General features: G+C 40.8%; 1 protein-coding gene across 1 annotated transcript in view; it reads right to left on the reverse strand.

Moving 5' to 3' along the window:
- Positions 1-4,338: 4,338 nt before the first annotated feature.
- The window catches only part of syt3 (synaptotagmin III), a 139,380-nt gene continuing 122,283 nt past the window's right edge, over positions 4,339-21,435 (reverse strand). The window contains exon 12 of the mRNA XM_022674037.2: positions 4,339-13,634. The gene's annotated coding sequence lies outside the window, so the exon portion shown is untranslated. The remainder of the gene's footprint in view (positions 13,635-21,435) is intronic.

Here is a 21,435-nt window from a genome sequence, read left to right on the forward strand (position 1 = left end):
TTGTAAGCCAAAGTAATAGAGTTTATTAAGTTTTAGATCACAGTAATAGGATTTGTAAAGTTTTGATCACAGAAATAAGGGTTGTATAGTTTCAAGTAACAGTATAAGGGGTTATAAAGCTTTACGTCACAGTAATAGGATTTGTAAAGTTTTGATCACAGAAATAAGGGTTGTATAGTTTCAAGTAACAGTATAAGGGGTTATAAAGCTTTACGTCACAGTAATAGGGTTTGTAAAGTTTTAGATCACAGTAAAAGGATTGTAAAGTTTTAAGTCAAAGTAAGATCGTTTGTAAAGTTTTAGAACATAGTAAGGAGGTTTCTAAAGTTTTTTGGCCTGGGTAAGAGGTATTGTAAAGTTTTAAGTCACAGTAAACCGATTGTAAAGTTTTGGATCACAGTAAGAGGGACTGTAAAATGATTGTAAAGTTTTAGCTCAGAGTAAAAGGGTTTGTATATTTCTTGACCCCTGTAAATTCCAGGCCCAAGTAAGAGGATTTGTAAAGATTTACTCCATAGTTAAAGGGTTTGTATAGTTATAGTTTGTATAGTCCACAACAAGAAGGTTTGTAAAACATTTTAGGTCACAGTAAGAGGAATTATAAAGTTTTAGATCACAGTAAGAGAGATTGTAAAGATTGAAGTCAGTAAAATTATTTAGTTTGCATTGGTTAGTGTACATTGTCTCTCTTCTTTGAATGAATAAATGTGTATATAAATGAATAAATGAATGAATGCGTTTATGATTAAATGAATGTTTACAGTATATCTGTTGTAAATAACCCCCCTGCTGGTATGTGTAAGCTCTGCTGACTGCGCTGTGTGGTGATTTGTTGCTGATTTGCGGGCGTCTGTCGTTCCTCTCTGGAGAACACTTTTACAGGTGGTTCTGCCTAAAACACACGGGCCTGACCGCAACATCCTGCAGAGAGATGGGAACCATCTGGAAGTCACAACAGGTAATCAGGCCATACACACACACACACACAGTCCACTGGTAACTGGGTCACTGGGACTACAATATGGACACAGATGACTAGATCTTGTAGGACTCCAGGAATGTGATACATTGATACTTATGTGCCACTTTATTTAAAACCCTTGTATTATCCATTGTTTTATCTCCACTGATCTGTGTAGTTCTTTAATTATAGACTGTTTAGTCCTGTATCTGTTTCTCTGCATAATTTATTATTATCCTCCTTTTACTCTGTTCTTTAATGGTCAGGACCCCACAGGAGAGAAAACCACCACAGAGTTTAAAACAGTGTTTAAAAACTCCAGCAGCACTGCTGTGTCTGATCCACTTCTATCAGCACAACACACTATTACTACTACTACTAACACACCACCACCACGCTTTCACTCACTGGCCACTTTATTAGAAACCCCTTCACCAAAATCCAGAGTCCAGACACGCCCCTTTTCACAGCATCTAATCACATTCACTCTAATGGAGAAGAGCAATGATAGCAGGTTCTCTCTCTCTCTCCACAGCTCAGCATGTAGAGAGTCTCTCTCTCTCTCGGCTCAGTGAACTGAGCGAAATGTCTTTCCGACTAAATTATTTTTTTTTGCACTGTGGGAACGTTGCCATGGAGACAGCGGGCAGCCCAGCTCCTCCTGTGCACGTGCACATGCATGTGTGTGTGTTTGAGCGTCCACGTGTGTGTGTGTGAGAGCAGTGACAAGTGCCATGCCTTCACCTATAGGTACAGTGTGCATGTGTGTGTTCGTAAAAGGCAGCTGCAGCCCGCCAGCACACACACACACACACACTTCTATATTCTTATTTAAACCTCCTTTCACCTCCATGCATTCTATCGTTCTTTTCTTTCCTTCTCTTTTTTCCTTATTTTCTCTTTCCTCAATCTCTTTCCTCTCCTCTTTTCTCCATCAGCTTTCTCCTCCCTCACTCTCCTTCAATCTCCTCTTCTTTTCCCTCATTAGAGAGCTTTGGAATTTGCTTTGAGCTTTGAAAATTTAAAACAAAAACCAAATATAGGCAAAAAAAAGATTTTTACACAAGGTCAAGGTGGAAAAGTTTGCATCTTGCTAAAGACAAAATACAGAAAAGTGGAATGGAAAAGAGTTTTTCTAAGAAATGATGATGTATCAAGCCTCAAATCAAATTTCTCAATCACGCTTGTTAAGGTCTGCTTCCAGATATGGTAGCCTACCTGGTCTAAGGTTTATTTGCATAACTGTAGCCGAAAATTCTGAATTGCGCATGAGTTTTTCGAAATTCTTCCTCTCCAGATCATATTCTTTCCCCATTCTCTTCTCTCACACTCTCCTCCTTCCTCTTCCTTCATACTTCCCTCTTTCCCTCCATACTCCTCCCTCTTTCCCTGTCTCTCATCCTTCCTTCTCCTCTTTCCTCTCTTTGTACCATCCTTTTTCTCTCAGCCTTCCTTCTCTCCTCTTTCCCGTCCTATCATTTGTTTCTTTTCCTCTTTCCTGTTTCTTCTATCTATCCTCTTTCTTTCACCCTTCCTTCTCCCCCCTTTCCTCTTTCTCTCCTCATTCCAATTTTCCTCTTTCCAATGTTCCCTCCCCAATCCTCTTTTCTTTTTCCTATTCTCTCTTATCTTGCACACTTCTTCTTCCTTTACCCCATTCCCCATCCTCTCATAGTTCCTTCTCTTCTACCCTGTTTCTCTTTTCTTTCCTGATTACCCTTTCCCTCTTTCCCATTTTCCCTTGCCTGGCCTGCTCCTCTTTTCCATTCACTCTTTCCTTGCACTCTCTTCCTTGCCTCTTTCCTATTCTCGTCTGCTTCTTGCCTCTTTTTCTCCTAATTCCTTCTCCCCTCTTTTCTATTCTCCCTCGCCTGATTCTTTACTCTCACAATATTGTTTCCATACTTTCCTCTTCCTCACAATCTTCCTTATTCTCTATATTCTTTTTCCTTCTTTCCTCTTTCTCTCAGTCTTCCTTCTTTCCTCTATCCCGTCCTCTCTTTCCCCTCTCCTCATTCTTTTCACTTTAATCCTTCCTTATTTTTAAATCCTTCATTCCTTTTCTCCCTTACCTCATTTTCATCTTCTTTACTATTTTCTTCCTTCATTCTTGCCTATTTCCTCATTCTCTCCTCCTTTAGTCCTCTTCACTTGTTTTAATCTCCTCCTTAATTCCTCTTTTTCTTCTTACTTCTTTCCTTGCTTATTCTTTCCTTTTATTGAGCTTCCCTTGTTCTCCCTTCCTTGCATGTTGTTTTCCCTCGTTCTCCCTTCTCTCTCTCTCTCTCCCACACATACACACATATTCACACCTGTCCCGGTGCTGTTGTGTGTGTGTCAGTCAGAGAGCTGACCTGTAGACAGTGCTGACAGTGTGAGATCAGAGAGCCACAAGAGAACACCACACACACACACACACACACAGATGAGCTGCAGCAGCTGAACTGGAAACAGCAGAGAGGTTAGAGCTACTGAGAGTAGGAGAGAAAGGGTGTGTGAAGAAAGCCACAAGCCCAAGTACACACACACACACACACACACTCAGCTGCAGTGTTCTACACTGCATTTATATAAAATGGGCTTGAGCATAAAGTATTTATAAACCCCACTAAATAATTACACACCTAATGCACAGAGAGAGAGAGACAGAGCGAGCGACATGGAGTGAAAGATACGGAAAGAGAGAGACAGAGGCCTTGAGAGGCACAGAAAGGGAGGTTTAAAAGCAGAGATAGTGTGAGGCAGAGAGTGAAACAGAAAGGCAAAGAGAAAAAGAGATGCCAAGGGAGCCAGAAAGAGAGAAACATGAACAGAGAGGGAGACACTAAGAGAGGGAGACAAAGAGGCACAGATAGAGAGAGAGAGGATGGAGAGAAAGACAGGGTGAGGTACAAAGAGGCAAAGACAAAGCAACATACAGTGAAAGAGTGATAGAGAGCAGGATACAGAGAAAAAGAGAGTAAATAACAGAGCATGAGCTGGACAAAGGGAGTGACAGAGCGTGAAATACATAAATGTAGCTAGAGTGAGAGAAAGTGACCAAGAGGAAAAGAAAGAGCCAGACACACTTTTGGTACATATCTTTTATTTCAGCCACCGTCACTTCAGCCATCACCATCATCATCATCATCATCATTTTCAGCTGAAAGTTTCTGTTTCTTTTCTCTCTTTTCTTAAAATCTTCTCTTTTATCTAAACTCATAGAAAAGTAAACATCTCAAAGGAAAACAAACGAACAAACAAACAAACAGAAACTCGTTTACCGATTGCAGGAAGATTTACAGTATTAACACCGTTTTTTGATCATAGCGGTCAGGATCGGCTGCAGGTCGCCCGTGTTGGTCATTAGTAGTACTAGTGTCCAGTTTCATCCTCAGTTTTTTTTTTTTGCTTTGCGCTTCATTTGTTTAATTATCATTGCATCAAGTTGACATCATTCATGTTAATATAGGCATGCAAACACATTTCCCCATTCAAACTGCACTGACACTGAGAGAGAGAAAAAGAGAGAAGGAGAGAGAAAGAGAGAGAGAGAGGAGGGCAGACTCACAGAGAGAAAGCAGTAGATAGACAATGGGACAGAAGGGAATGGAGAGAAAAAGTAGGGTAAGACTGAGAGGGAGAAAGAAGAAAGAAAAAAGAAAACGGGAAAAGAGTAGAAGAGTGGCATAGAGTGATAGCATTAGAATAGCAGGAGAGAGAGACAGAAAAAAGGAGGGAAGAGAGAGAGACAAAAAGGAGGAAGAGAGATACAGCATCAGAATAGCTGGCAAGATAAAGAAAAAGGATACATAGAGCAAGAGAGAGGAAAAAGTAAGAACGAGTGACAAAGAGCAATAGCATAGATTAAGAATAGATGCAGAAAGAAGAAAGAGGGAGAAAAAAAATAAAAAGAGGGATAAATAGAGCAAAAGAGAGAGGGAGAGGAACACAAGGGTGGATGAGAAAACCAAGGGATGGAGAGGAAAGGGAGAGAAAGACAAAGAGAAAGAAAGAGAGAGAGCAAGAGTGGCAGAGAGCAATAGCATCAGAATAGATGCAGAGAGCGATAGAAAGAAGAAAGAGGGAGAAAAGAATAAAAAGAATGAGGGATAATGGGAGCAAAAGACAGGAAGAGTAAAAAAAAGGAAAGAAACAAAGAACTGGGTGAAAGGCAGATTCTGTGATAAATAGGTGGAGAGAGGGAGAGAGAGAGACAAAGAGAGAGGGGAAAGGAAGAAAGGATTACAAAGTGGCAAAGAGCAATAGCATTAGAAAAGAGGCAGAGAGAGATAGAAAGAAGAAAGAGTGAGGAAAGAAAAAAAGAATGAGGGATAATCAGAGCAAAAGGGAGAAAGAGCCAAAAATAAGGGTGGGTGAGAGAGGCAGTACCTGAATAGTTATAGAGAGGAAGAGAGAGAGACAAAGAGAAAAAAGAAGCATCAGAATAGTTAGAGAGATATAAACGTGAAAAAGTTGGTGAAAAAAAGAAAGAGGGATAGAGAGCATGGAAAAGGGGAGAAAAGGGAAAAGGTAGAGAGTGAGAGAGACATATTTACTCCTCTCTCTCTCTTTCTCTACTTTCCTCTTTATAGAGCCAGTGAGAGAGCACATGTGCTCATGAAAGAGAGAGTGTGAGAGAGAGACAAAGAGCAAGAAAGAGATAGAGAGAGAGGGAGAGATAAAGTGGAGGTCATTGTTCTGAATACTCAGTCCTGGTCCAGCTCAGCCTGAGAGGCTGGAGAGCATCCGATGGATCGATACACACCCACGCGTGTGTGTGTGACGGGATCAATGGGCTCTTGGAAAACAACAAGGGATGATATATGATATCACACACACTCTGAGACGCCTGAGTGGACCGTGTGTGTGTGTGAGTGTGTGTGTGTTATGTGGTGGGCCTCTAGTGCTCTCTAGGTGGGTCTGAAATAAGATGGTGAAAATAAATCAGGCACAGAAAGAGAGAGAGAGAGAGAAAGAGGAATGGATGTTAAGGTGTTTAGTATTGGAGTGATATAACAGTATAAGTGTGTGTGAGTGTGTGAGTGAGTGTGTGTCGGCTGTAAACCGCGTTACGAGCACACACATCTGATTTTCGTCCTCTCTGAAAGGTGGCCTGCATTAGCAGTCCAGTGGCAGTGGCTAAACTGTGGGTTTGAGGAGTGTATTAGTCTCTACAGTGCGGTGGAAAAGTGGATTAAATCAGGAATAAATAATGAATTAATGATTTAATCAATCAATTAATTAATACTCAATTAAATGCTCACGCCTGTATTGAGTCAATCGCATTCGTTTGGGTCACACTACAGTCAGGTCTATAAGTATTTGGACTTAATTGATGTAATTTTGTCTGTTTAAGGTGCCTGATTTGGATTAGGAATAACGATGTGTAGGACTTTAATTAAAATGGTTTAACAACAATATGGCATTATTTGTTTAAAAATTAGATTTTTCTACTGGTTTAAAAGTAATTGGACAAACTAATTATTTTACTCCCTTGGGCTTTTAACCAATTCTCCTCTAAAATAATCACAATGTAACTTGGCTGTATAAGCACCATTTTTTTATGCACACAAGTGAATACTGAACATTATCCAATTTCCAAAAATGTGTATTAGTTTCAGGTGAATCATAATCTTCCGTTTAAGAATGCACCATTTTTCTATTTATTTGGCCACTCCAAAAATTTCTACTTTCTCTGATTTTAGATTCAGCCAAATGAACCTCAACCTCACACCTCTTTCGACCACATATTGAGAGTTTCCTTAAACTACCAAATGCAAATCGAGCACTTGGACTCAATATCAGACCTTTTATTTCCTTCATTTGTCAAGAAATAACAAGAACAGGCCACAGCTGGCCTTGAAACTGCTTATCGTCAAATTACCAATTCCTTTTGAACCAGGAAATACACAACAAGTTGTGTCTAATTCCTAATTCCTTTGAATTAAAGCTAAAATCTTACATTTCAGTTCAGTACATATTGACTGCTTAATTTTAAGACAAAATAGTAAAAAAAAGATGGGTCATTGTTCAAATACTTATGAAACTGACTGTATATTTTTTCATAGCAACTGTTGCACGGTTGGACAAGATTGTTCCCCTGTGGTATCCTGAGGCAGCTTTCCCATTGGTTAGGAATTCAGGAGGAGAACTGAAGGCCTTGCGCCACAAATGATCCTCCAGAGGAACCAACCAAGCTTTTTGAACCTCCATTTTTTTAATACATACATTACTCTTGACTTTCTGGAAGTTCTAGGTATGGCACTTGTTGTTAGTTTGTTGTTTTTAGCCTAGTGCTAACTTACTACCAGAAGTGGGAATAACGTCCTTGTGCAATGCAAAATGTGCCCCGCCGGACAGAGCTGTCAGCTTTCAAAACTTCCACATCAAACCTGCGAAAGCATGCGGTGGTAAGTATTTTTATCATTAAACAAGCTGATTGAATGTTAAAAAAAAAAACATGTAAATACCAGTTAAAGCTGCTATCAAAATACGGTTTATAGTCACATATATGACCATAACTTTTTAACAGTAAAGAAAAAAATGGATCATAGAAACCTATACCACTTGTTCTTGAAAATGTTTTATGTGGTGGTCTGAACAAATAGTGCCTGAAAGGTCCAACTTATTATGTGGAATAATAGTTCATTAAAAAGATTTAATTTAGGATTTGTTGTATTTTTTTACATCAAATAATTAAAAGTAACTATGTAACTTTTACTCAAAGTAAATTTTAAATTGAGTACTTTTTTACTTTTAATCAAGTAGATTTTTAGATGGGTACTTTTACTTTTACTTAAGTAGAATTTTAGCAAAGTAAAGGTACTTTTACTTAATTACAGTTTTTCAGTACTTTTTCCACCTCTGCTTACTACTAGAACTCACAGAGGGTAAACTGACCGAATGAATCAGCATTGTTGTACAGAGGGAGTTTTCACATTTAGGCCCACTCATTAAGGCCTAGGTGTAGTAGTTTTGGGTTGACATTGCAACATAGGGTAGATAACAGGTCACAACTGTGCAGACCAGAGCAAAACAGCATTTTGATTTTTGTTGTTTGAAAATGTAAACAAAAAGCTTGTCCAACCTGACGCACTGCTATGAAAAAATGCACCTAGAAGCAGAGCATGGTCAGGTCAATTCAATGACCTAGATGTTCTGTAAACCTTCACATATTATATTGATATTGGGAGTACAGCAATGACTTCAAAAGGTGAACAAATGAAAAGAACAAAAACTCCACCTCCATCTCTGTTGGTAAGGAATGTCTGGAAAAAGGAAAGGTAGTCACATTCAGGCGAAAGAAATGTAATTAAGCTGTTTGTTGTTGTTTTGTTTAGATTATTATTATTTTTTTGTTTCATTCCTCTCTTTTAACAGCAATTATTTAAAAAAAACGTGTCCCAACATTTTCTTCCTTTCCCAGCCGTGGCCACCGTTTATCACTCCTTTCTGACATACACAGCACATTTAGGAAAAAGGAGAACACACCCGACACAGGAGCACGGAGCAAGCTAACGGCGCTTTCCAGTGATGGACGGCTGGACAGAGGGACGGTGGGGGCAGTGCATTAACCTCATCTACACTTCACACTTCACCGTCCGCACAGAGTGTGATGACAAGTCCTACCGGAGAAACGCTTCCTCTAAAGACACAGGACAGGAGACACGTTTCCCTTTAACGAGATTCGCAGTGCACCATGGGAGGAAGTCGGAAAGTGGGGTCAGGTTCAGGATCAGGCTCAGCGGTCAGGGAATACGGTAAGCCTGCAGGTCCACTTTCTCAGCCCATTCTGCCACTTTCACACCTCCTCTTGACTCATGTGCAAAAGAGAAAACGTAGATTTTGTAAAATGGTGAACTATTTCCATGTATGAAGGTGCTAAATCCAGGTCCAGACAGTAAAAATCTACCTTAGGCAGCAGCTTTTTCTTTTTTACTTTCTCAACCTGGATTTATCAACTTCTTTTCATATATCTTTTCATGAGTGTTAGCATTTTATTACTTAACAGTTAATTTTAATTTTAATAATGATTTAATAGTTATTACTTTACTAATTGAATGTTAGAATGAAACATCTTTCTGTGTTTAGAGGCTAACCTGAATGTTAGTTTAGATTAACATTAGCTTGCTGGCATAGCTAAAGCTAATCCTATGTAGTGATTAGAATTTTTAAGAGCTTTTTTGTGTTAGCAGAAAGGCTTACAACAAATTAATAACATTAATATCAAATTCCTAAAAAAATTATTTTGTCAGAATGTTTTTTCCAGAATGTTCCTGAAACTTTATTACTAATCTTTCTGGAAACATTATGAAAAACAAGTGCTAACTGTTCTTTTAAAATGCTGAGTAAGCTGGTTAGTAAACAATTAGCCACCATTAGCTGATACGCTTGCTGTTAGCCACAAATGTAATGCTTTGGCTGACATTAGCTTGCTTCATAAGCTAACTCTAATCACACTGTGTAGCTATTTTTAAAGCTCCACTTTGTTATTACTTTTTTATTAACTTTAATATTAACTTACATTAACATTAGCTTGCTTGCATAGCTAAATCTAATCCTATGTAGTGATTAGTGTTTTAGAGCTCCACTTCAAGCTTGTGTTAGCAGGAATGCTTAAAAACAATTGATAACAGTTATATCACATTCATGATATTATTCTGTCAGAATGTTTTTTTTTCTAACAATTATGAAACACAGTGCTAACTGTACTTATAACCTGCTCAGTTAGTTGGATAGTGAACAATAAGCCACTATTAGCTGATATGCTTGCTGTTAGCCACAAATGTAATGCTTTGGCTAACATTAGCTTGCTTGATTAGTTAACTCTAATCATACTGTATGTAGTTATATTTAAAGCTCCACTTTGATATTACCTTACTTTTTTATTAACTTAAATGCTAGCTTACAATAACATTAGCTTGCTTGCTTAGCTAATTCTAATCCTATGCTGTGATTAAAATTTAAGGGCTTCACTTTAAGCTTGGGTCAGAAGGAATGCTTACAACCAATTGATAACATTTATATCATATTAATTAAAAGCACTTATTCTGTCAGAATGTTTTTCTAGAATGTTCCTGGTACTTTTTACCATTACATGTTAACCTTCCTGGAACCCTTATGAAAAACAGTTTTTTTTTTTAACTGTTATTTTAACATGCTCGGTTAGCTGGGCAGCAAACAATTAGCCACCATTAGCTGATACGCTTACTGTTAGCCACAAATGTAATGCTTTGGCTAACATTAGCTTGCTTGATTAGCTAACTCTAATCATACTGTATGTAGCTATTTTAAAGCTCCACTTGTTATTACTTTTCTAGTTAAATAAATGTCAGAATTAAATAGTTTTCATGTGTTTAGAGGGATTGAATTGTGGCTAATTTTGATATGTGGCTAAATGCTAGCTTACAGTAACATTAGCTTGCTTGTATAGCTACCCCTAATCCTGCTCTGTTAGCTAGGTGGCTAATAAACAATTAGCTGACACGCTTGCCATTAGCCACAAATTTAATGCTTTAGCTAACATTAATTGATCTAAAGTACTGTTTAGCAATTATTAATAGACTTATTTTTTAACAAAAGCATCTTTAAAAAAATCAATCAACAAAACTAAACTAAACTAAATAATAGCTAGGTAGCTAGTCAGGCTATATTTCACTACTGCTAGTTCATGTTTACTGTTAACCTACAGCTTAGTTAGCTTACTTAGTTAGAGTGCATCAACCTATTATCAACCATTTAAATCAAAACGTTGGAAATCTGAGCTTACTGTAAATAAACAGAAGGACTTTTTTCACCCAAATAAATATTTTTATGAGAAATTTGAGTGTAGATTATTACCCAGAAATTCATGTGGAGATTGGGGTTCAATTCCCAGTCTTGGTGACTGAATGCGGCAAGACTCCTAACACTACATTGGTCTGCCTCTGTAATAGGAATAACCTTGTAAGTCACTTTAGATAAAAGTGTCAGCTAAATGCCCTTAAATGCACTGTGCCCATGGGATCCAGCGACTCCTGGTGTTGTACAATGAGCTCTCCTTTGTCCAGTGTGGGCATCTGTACTTTGATTATGTCAGAATAACGTGTTGACACCCTTGTTCACTTTGAATAAGGCAAATTGGTTTAAAAATAGGGTAATAGGCCGATAATAGGGTGATGCATCTTAGTTAGACAACTACCTAACCTAGATAAGATAGCTGTTAGCTACAAACACTACTGTAATAAATAACCTATTAATAACTATCCAATCACAACTTTCTCATCTGCACATGAGTTTAAAAGGCTAAGGAGTCCGTAAGCTGCGAGAGTGGCGCTAGGCTAGCGGTAATCGTGCTAATCGTGCCTGCAGCCTGATATTCCAGGGTTTAAGGGCGGAAATCTGGGGGGAATCGGGATACAGGGAGGCGCCAAAACATGTCATACACAGGACCACGGTGACAGACACAGACGCACAGGCATACGCACAAACAAACAAACATACAAACACGCACACACACACACAAAGTAAACAAACGAACCAATGCATATCAGTACAAAAAAGATCAGTACACTCCCACAAACACGTAGGTACACAGAAAAGTAAAAGGAGCACGAAACACGTGTGTCCTTCCGAGGATGATGATGGAGTGGGCATATGTCCTCTTTTTTTTCTTCTTCTTCTCCTTTTCTTGTTTTTGGAAGTTCAAACAAACAATAAAAATACAGGCCTGAGAGAAGGGAACGAAAGAAAAAAAGCATCCTGAAATGGTACAAAAATAAAATACTATGGCAGAATCCTTTCCTCTGAAGGATACACTTCCAGCAAGTGCGCTCGGGTCCGAGCGGCTCCGTCCTAGATAGGGTCCTCTGGCAGCGCTTTAAATCCATCACGGCTCTTCTGCAGAGTCCTCTGGAGGGTTCAAGCCAGCCAGGATGTTCCCTTAGCGTTTCAGCATACATACTCACTCACACACACACACACACACACACATTCACACATATTTCCTCATACACACACACACAAACTCTCTCTCTTGCACAAAATAGTCCGGTTCCCGTCTCCAAGAACAGTCATCGCTTGTGATTGGATTAAGAAATTAAGATAAAACAAAACAAACAAACAAAAAAAAAAACGAAAAGAAAAAACAGGATTCGATATGGATTCTACTGGATGATGAAACGCTTAAAAAAATAAATACATTAATTTAATTTATCTTAATGAGCTCCTGGAAGAGAAGTGGTAAAAATGCAGTAGGCAGGAAGGACACATCTCAAGGTTGCGCAACATGCTTTGGCCAATGGGTCCGTCCTCGTTTTTATTTTAATTTTTTTTTTCCGTTTTTTTTTTCTTCTCTCTCCTGATCCAAACAACAGAGATAAAGTAGTCCGCCTCTCGAGAGAAAAGAGTGGCAAAGGGGTTTCCACTCGTCCTTTGCCACACACACTCGCATGTGTGTGTGTGTGTCCCATTCAAAAATCTACTGGAGAGTGAGTTTTCTACAACACATATACTCAGTCTCTCTCACACATACACACACACACTCTTGCTAACACACTTGCTAACCTAACATACTCACATGCTCGCACGCGCGCACACACACACGCTCAGGCGTAAACCACAAACACATCCTAATGGTCCGTAGTGAGGCGTCTTATTGTCCTCCTGATTACATTTGCAAGTTAAAAATCTTTTTTATATTTTCAGGCTCAGTTTTAAATAACTAAATAAAGATATTCTATGTTTTTTTTAAGATTTTTAAATTGTCGGGAATGTGCATCATAGTTCCCCTGAATAAACCAATACATCATCCTTAATGTCTCTTAGGTCATACCACAGCAACCATGCCCTTCGACAAGGGTGTTTATATATAGTGTGTGTGTGTATACAGTTTATGTATATGTGTTAGTGTGTGTGTGTGTATACACTGATCAGTCACTTCCTTAAAATCAACCCAAGTTTCACTCACACTCACAGTCCATTTTATCAGCTCCACTGACCATGTAGGAGTACTTTGTAGTTCTATAATTACAATCTGTAGTCCTGTATCTGTTTCTCTGCATATTGCATACTATCCTCCTTTCTTCAATGGTCAGAACTTCACAGTAGTCTATTATTTGGGTGGTGGAACATTCTCAGCATGGTGTGGATTAGATGCAGCAGTGCTGCTGGCGGTTTTAAACACAATGCCCATTCACTCAGATAGAATCCCATCTATTAAATAGAAAGTCAGAGACAGCAGCTCTGGATCTGTTGCTGGACAGTTAGTGTTGGTCATTCTCCAGTCCTCTAGACCATTATTGGTTACAGGATGTTTTGGCTGGATATTTCTGGTTGTTATACTATTCTCAGCCCAAGATTGACACTAAAGTGTGGAACTACATTTTGTTATTATGGAACTACCATAATGTAAGTGCTTCCATAAAGTAAGTGCACCTGATCAAATGGACTTAGAGTGTAGAGTAGAAACAATGAGGTGGTTTTAATGAAATGGCTGGTTGGTGTAAGGGTGTATGTGTATGTGTGTGTTCCGTGTTGTTGTCTATTCTACTCAGAGTGGTCTCTACACTGTGTGTGGTGGGTCTGTAGTTAGCGAACAGTTAGCTAGCAGTGTCTTTCCTCCGCCGCTTCCGTCTCATTTCGATGGAGAGATTTATTTATTCACAGATGAGAAGAAGGAATGAACGTCTGGCGCTAGAAACATTATGCTGACCTGTGAACATACAAAACAGATAGAGAGAGAAAACAGAGAGAGAAAAGACAGAGAGAGAAAGAAAGGCACTGTTAACAGCATGATGTGTGAACGCACGAGTGTTTGCTGATTGCATAAGCTGTAGGCGCAGGAACTGGAGCAGATGTTTTCCTCCTTCGCCGGCACTACGCTAACATGAATGAACCCAAAACGACTCCACTTACACATGACGGTCCAGCCACCCACTCACCAGCCAAATGGCTGTAGATAGCGCACTGTTTACAGTGCATTTACTGTGTTTGTACATGTGTTTGTGTAGCAGGTAGTGTCTTTCTGCACGCCGCCTAGTGGCCACATATTTTTCACTGACCTACAGAGAAGTTAGGGATTTCTGGCATTTTACTGCTATAAAAAGGCCAATTTATGTTTTTATTGCATTAAATCTTTGCAATAGTCTATGTTTAGCCACAAACTCTACGTCAGTGGTCTCAAACTCAAACTCAAATTTTATCTGGGAGCTGCTGGAGGTAGAGTCTGGGCCGCATCAGAACAAGGACGACTGAACGTGTTTTCTTCTATGCATTCTGTCATGTCAGTATTGTGTTGAGTTATGCTATCCATCAATACGTGCTTCCTAAAGACACTGCGCATGTGCTAACCTACATTGTTTTATAATAATTCTGTTTTTTAGTATTTTTTGTGCATTTAACAACCTGGAATGATAATAATAATAATAATAAAAATATTATAAAGAAATACAAAAACAGATTATAATAAAGTCTTATCACTATAACTTTACCCTGATACTTTAGGCTAGCCAAAAATAGTACATAAACTTCTACTGGAAACATACACTAACATTTTATTTCAAGTAGGAGGCCACAAAATATCATTCTGCGGGCCGCAATATGTCCACGGGCTGCGAGTTTGAGACCCTTGCTCTACGGCATATATGTGTACCCTACAGTGTATCTCATGGCATAGTTTTAAAAGCACCTCCACCGAAATGTAACTATGAAGTGTGGCTATGAAGTGAAGCAACTTTACTTGGACCACCAAGCCTTGTGTTCCCAACTACATATTTGCAATTAAAATTCAGAACGTATAAACGCTCACAATGGCCACTTAGTAGACATTGAGTGACATTGCAAGACAACATCTACAGTGGCATTTTTTAATAACAGACAAACATAACCTGAGTAAATACACTGCTAAAAAAAAATAAAGGGAACACTCAAATAACGCATCCTAGATCTGAATGAATTAGGTATTCTCATTAAATACTTTGTTCTGTACAAAGTTAAATGTGCTGACAACAAAATCACACAAAAATCATCAATGGAAATCAAATTTATTAACCATTGGAGGCCTGGATTTGGAGTCACACACAAAATTAAAGTGGAAAATCACACTACAGGCTGATCCAACTTTGATGTAATGTCCTTAAAACAAGTTAAAATGAGGCTTCCTTGGTGGACAGTTTGATTTTACCGAAGTTTGACTTATATTGTGTTGTTTAAATGTTCCCTTTTTTTAAACAAATGTATAAAAAGCAATGTTTAAATGATAATTTTATTTATTAATTAAAAAAAAACTATCCGAACCAATCTAGCCCTGTGGGAAAAAGTGTTTGCCCCCTAAATCTAATATCTTTGGGGGCAACAACTGCAATCAAGCTTTACTGATAACTGGCAATGATTCTTTTGTTCCACTCTTCTTTACAACATAGTTTTAATTTAGCCACATTGGGGGGTTTTAAGCACAATCCACCTGTCTGAAATCATCCACTGCATCTCAATCAGACTTTGACTAGGCCACTCCAAAATCTTTATTTTGTTGTTTTAAGCCATTCAGAGGTGGGCTTGTTTGTGAGCTTTGGATCATTGTCCTGCTGCAGAACCCAAGTACACCTGAGCTTGAGGTCACAAACTGATAGTCAGACATTCTTGTTCAGGATTGTTTCAAATGTGAGATGGGCCTTTGTGTTCTTTTTGGTCAACAGTGGGTTTCGCCCGTGGAATTCTCCCATGGATACAAATTTTACCTCTCTTTCTTATTATTTTCATCTGTTTTTGAATTTCTTCAGATTGGAGAATAATGTTTTGTTTTATCTTTTATCTGCTTCATGTTGTCAGACAGGTTCTATTTAAGTGATTTCTTGATTCTACAGGTCTGGAAGTAATCAGGTCTGGTTGTGGTTAATAGTGACATTGAACTCAGCTTTCCAAAAAGTGTGATTAATCACAGTTAATTTACACTTATTCACACAGGGCTAGATTGGTTTGGATATTTTTTTTCCCTTAATAAATGAAATAATTGAAAATCATTTGAAAAGGGTTTTGGCAACACTTTACTTGGATGGTCTATTTGATGGCCTCCTTGATGCTCAACTGACATTTAACTAACATCCAACTACATGTCTATTAAATGCAAATGAGCTATGAGGTGAAAGTAAATGAGTCTCTATTGAATATAACCCTACATTCAACTCTAACCCAAACACTTATCTTAATATTTTAGGATTGGGTTTAGGATTAGATTTTAATCTTAGATTAAGGTTAGGGTAAGGGTTAGTTGTAGGGTTTGATTTTATGGTTGATTAAGGGTTAGGGTTAGTTGTAGGGTTTGATTTTATGGTTGATTAAAGGTTAAGGTTAGGGTTAGATTTTATGATTGATTAAAGATTAAGGTTAGGGTAAGGGTTAGGTGTAGGGTTTGATTTTAGGGTTGATTAAGGGTTAAGGTTAGGGTTAGGTGTAGGGTTTGATTTTATGGTTGATTAAGGGTTAAGGCTAGGGTTAGGTGTAGGGTTTGATTTTATGGTTGATTAAGGGTTAAGGTTAGGGTTAGGTGTAGGGTTAGGTTCTATTTTGAATCATTTACATTAAACATAGAGTTAAGTTAAATTTAATGGACATTCAATTTAGTGTTAGTTGAATGTCAGTTGACCATCAACAAGGCCATAAAATGGACCATCCAAGAAAAGTGTTACCAGTGTTTTTATTATTATTGTATTGTTATTTTTGTCTTGATATTAAAGTTTGTTTGATCGTTTGAAAAATGTAAGTAACAAAAGTTTTGACAAAAAAGCAAAAACAACTAGATTGCAGTTCCTACAGAAACTGCGAGTGTGATTGCAGTGCTGGCCGGGGTACCCAAACTTTTGACCCGTGGCTCCATTACACACAGTACTGGAGTTCTAGCTGCCGTCCTTCGATCTAGCTGCCATCCTCCGATGGCCCCATTCATTCCTATGGGGCCACTTCGTACGACAATCGTACGAAATTCGTATGTCGTAACGTTTCGTGACGCATATTTTCGGAAAGAGCTCAATAAGTTCTACAGGTCCTCAATTGGTTTCATCTTCGTATCTCAAAAATTGTGACGTATACGGCCGTGCAAAGTTCTGCCCATTCATTTTCAATGGGCAAAAAAGCGCACACTTACGAAGTTTTTACGAAAAACGTAAGTCCGATCGGAAAGCTGTATACAAGCCCACCATTCCCGATAAGGACGCACGTTTTGTCTTTTGAACGAAGTCGATATCTCAAAAACTGCGGCACTAGTTAACCGGACAAAAAACAGGTGGAACTAGATTGCAGTTCCTACAGAAACTGCGAGTGTGATTGCAGTGCTGGCTGGTATCTGCTATGGTGTTGCTAGGTGGTTGCTAAGATGTTGCTAGGTGGTTGCTAAGGTGTTGCTATGGTATCCGGGGTGGTTGCTAAGGTGTTGCTAGGTGGTTGCTAGGTGGTTGCTAGGCGGTTGCTAAGGTGTTGCTATGGTATCCGGGGTGGTTGCTAAGGTGTTGCTAGGTGGTTGCTAGGTGGTTGCTAAGGTGTTGCTAGGCGGTTGCTAAGGTGTTGCTAGGCGGTTGCTAAGGTGTTGCTATGGTATTTGGGGTGGTTGCTAAGGTGTTGCTAGGTGGTTGCTAGGTGGTTGCTAAGGTGTTGCTAGGCGGTTGCTAAGGTGTTGCTATGGTATCCGGGGTGGTTGCTAAGGTGTTGCTAGGTGGTTGCTAGGTGGTTGCTAAGGTGTTGCTAGGCGGTTGCTAAGGTGTTGCTATGGTATTTTGGGTGGTTGCTAAGGTGTTGCTAGGTGGTTGCTAGGTGGTTGCTAGGGTGTTGCTAGGCGGTTGCTAAGGTGTTGCTATGGTATTTTGGGTGGTTGCTAAGGTGTTGCTAGGTGGTTGCTAGGTGGTTGCTAGGGTGTTGCTAGGCGGTTGCTAAGGTGTTGCTATGGTATCCGGGGTGGTTGCTAAGGTGTTGCTAGGTGGTTGCTAGGGTGTTGCTAGGGTGTTGCTATGGTATCCGGGGTGGTTGCTAAGGTGTTGCTAGGTGGTTGCTAGGTGGTTGCTAGGGTGTTGCTAGGCGGTTGCTAAGGTGTTGCTATGGTATCCGGGGTGGTTGCTAAGGTGTTGCTAGTTGGTTGCTAGGCGGTTGCTAGGGTGTTGCTAGGCGGTTGCTAAGGTGTTGCTATGGTATCCGGGGTGGTTGCTAAGGTGTTGCTAGGTGGTTGCTAGGTGGTTGCTAGGGTGTTGCTAGGCGGTTGCTAAGGTGTTGCTATGGTATCCGGGGTGGTTGCTAAGGTGTTGCTAGGTGGTTGCTAGGTGGTTGCTAAGGTGTTGCTAGGCGGTTGCTAAGGTGTTGCTATGGTATCCGGGGTGGTTGCTAAGGTGTTGCTAGGTGGTTGCTAGGGTGTTGCTAGGGTGTTGCTATGGTATCCGGGGTGGTTGCTAAGGTGTTGCTAGGTGGTTGCTAGGTGGTTGCTAGGGTGTTGCTAGGCGGTTGCTAAGGTGTTGCTATGGTATCCGGGGTGGTTGCTAAGGTGTTGCTATTTGGTTGCTAGGCGGTTGCTAGGGTGTTGCTAGGCGGTTGCTAAGGTGTTGCTATGGTATCCGGGGTGGTTGCTAAGGTGTTGCTAGGTGGTTGCTAGGTGGTTGCTAAGGTGTTGCTAGGCGGTTGCTAAGGTGTTGCTATGGTATCCGGGGTGGTTGCTAAGGTGTTGCTAGGTGGTTGCTAGGTGGTTGCTAGGTGATGTATATGCATAAATTAGATTAAATGGTGTTTGCACGTTGCTACGCAACGTGCAAATACATCAATCAGCTATGCACGCTAGGTTGCTCTGGCCGTTCGGGGGTGTCCAAACTTTTGACCCGTGGCTCCATTACACACAGTACTGGGGGGCCGGGGTGTCCAAACTTTTGACCCATGGCTCCATTACACACAGTACTGGGGGGCCGGGGTGTCCAAACTTTTGACCTAATGCTGTTTTATCCCATAGCTGCTCCATTACACACAGTACTGGAGTTCTAGCTACCTGTCCTTCGATCTAGCTGCCGTCCTCCGATTGGCCCCATTCATTCCTATGGGGCCACTTCGTACGACATTCGTACGAAATCCGTACGTCGTAACTTTTCGTAACGCATATTTTCGGAAAGAGCTCAATAAGTTCTACAGGTCCTCAATTGGTTTCATCTTCGTATCTCAAAAATTGCGACGTCCACGGGCGTGCAAAGTTCTGCCCATTCATTTTCAATGCGCGAAAAAACGCGTACTTACGAAGTTTTTACGAAAAACGTAATTCCGATCGGAAAGCTGTATACAAGCCCACCATTCCCGATAAGGACGCACGTTTTCTCTTTTGAACGAAGTCGATATTTCGAAAACTGCGGCACTAGTTAACCGGACAAAAAACAGGTGGAATAATAAGAAGAAGAAGAAGAATAAGACTTAAGAAGATCAGTACTGTGATTGCATTACTGCAATCACACTAATAATAAGAAGAAGAAGAAGAAGAAGAAGAACTAGATTGCAGTTCCTACAGAAACTGCGAGTGTGATTGCAGAGCTGACCGAGGTACCCAAACTTTTGACCAGTTGCTCCATTACACACAGTACTGGGGCTCTGGGGTGTCCAAACTTTTGACCCGCAGCTCCATTACACACAGTGCTGGGGCTCTGGGGTGTCCAAACTTTTGACCCGTGGCTCCATTACACACAGTGCTGGGGCTCTGGGGTGTCCAAACTTTTGACCCGTGGCTCCATTACACACAGTACTGGGGGGGCCGGGGTGTCCAAACTTTTGACCCGTGGCTCCATTACACACAGTACTGTGGGGCCGGGGTGTCCAAACTTTTGACCTAATGCTGTTTTATCCCATAGCTGCTCCATTACACACAGTACTGGAGTTCTAGCTACCTGTCCTTTGATCTAGCTGCCGTCCTCCGATTGGCCCCATTCATTCCAATGGGGCCACTTCGTACGACAATCGTACGAAATCCGTACGTCGTAACTTTTCGTAACGCATATTTTCGGAAAGAGCTCAATAAGTTCTACAGGTCCTCAATTGGTTTCATCTTCGTATTTCAAAAATTGCGACGTCCACGGGCGTGCAAAGTTCTGCCCAATGGGCAAATGGGCAAATGGGCAAAAAAACGCGTACTTACGAAGTTTTTACGAAAAACGTAAGTCCGATCGGAAAGCTGTATACAAGCCCACCATTCCCGATAAGGACGCACGTTTTCTCTTTTGAACGAAGTCGATATTTCGAAAACTGCGGCACTAGTTAACCGGACAAAAAACAGGTGGAACTAGATTGCAGTTCCTACAGAAACTGCGAGTGTGATTGCAGTGCTGGCTGGTATCTGCTATGGTGTTGCTAAGGTGTTGCTATGGTATCCGGGGTGGTTGCTAAGGTGTTGCTAGGTGGTTGCTAGGGTGTTGCTAGGCGGTTGCTAAGGTGTTGCTATGGTATCCGGGGTGGTTGCTAAGGTGTTGCTAGGTGGTTGCTAGGTGGTTGCTAAGGTGTTGCTAGGCGGTTGCTAAGGTGTTGCTATGGTATCCGGGGTGGTTGCTAAGGTGTTGCTAGGTGGTTGCTAGGTGGTTGCTAGGGTGTTGCTAGGCGGTTGCTAAGGTGTTGCTAGGTGGTTGCTAGGTGGTTGCTAGGCGGTTGCTAAGGTGTTGCTATGGTATCCGGGGTAGTTGCTAAGCTGTTGCTAGGTGGTTGCTAGGTGGTTGCTAAGGTGTTGCTATGGTATCCGGGGTGGTTGCTAAGGTGTTGCTAGGTGGTTGCTAGGTGGTTGCTAAGGTGTTGCTAGCCGGTTGCTAAGGTGTTGCTATGGTATCCGGGGTGGTTGCTAAGGTGTTGCTAGGTGGTTGCTAGGGTGTTGCTAGGCAGTTGCTAAGGTGTTGCTATGGTATCTGGGGTGGTTGCTAAGGTGTTGCTAGGTGGTTGCTAGGTGGTTGCTAGGGTGTTGCTAGGCGGTTGCTAAGGTGTTGCTATGGTATCCGGGGTGGTTGCTAAGGTGTTGCTAGGTGGTTGCTAGGTGGTTGCTAGGGTGTTGCTAGGCGGTTGCTAAGGTGTTGCTATGGTATCCGTGGTGGTTGCTAAGGTGTTGCTAAGTGGTTGCTAGGTGGTTGCTAAGGTGTTGCTAGGCGGTTGCTAAGGTGTTGCTATGGTATCCGGGGTGGTTGCTAAGGTGTTGCTAGGTGGTTGCTAGGTGGTTGCTAGAGTGTTGCTAGGCGGTTGCTAAGGTGTTGCTATGGTATCCAGGGTGGTTGCTAAGGTGTTGCTAGGTGGTTGCTAGGTGGTTGCTAGGGTGTTGCTAGGCGGTTGCTAAGGTGTTGCTATGGTATCCAGGGTGGTTGCTAAGGTGTTGCTAGGTGGTTGCTAGGTTGTTGCTAGGGTGTTGCTAGGCGGTTGCTAAGGTGTTGCTATGGTATCCGGGGTGGTTGCTAAGGTGTTGCTAGGTGGTTGCTAGGTGGTTGCTAAGGTGTTGCTAGGCGGTTGCTAAGGTGTTGCTATGGTATCCGGGGTGGTTG

Source organism: Astyanax mexicanus, chromosome 19, assembly GCF_023375975.1.
Source record: "Astyanax mexicanus isolate ESR-SI-001 chromosome 19, AstMex3_surface, whole genome shotgun sequence".
In the NCBI taxonomy this organism is placed as follows: Eukaryota; Metazoa; Chordata; class Actinopteri; order Characiformes; family Acestrorhamphidae; genus Astyanax; species Astyanax mexicanus.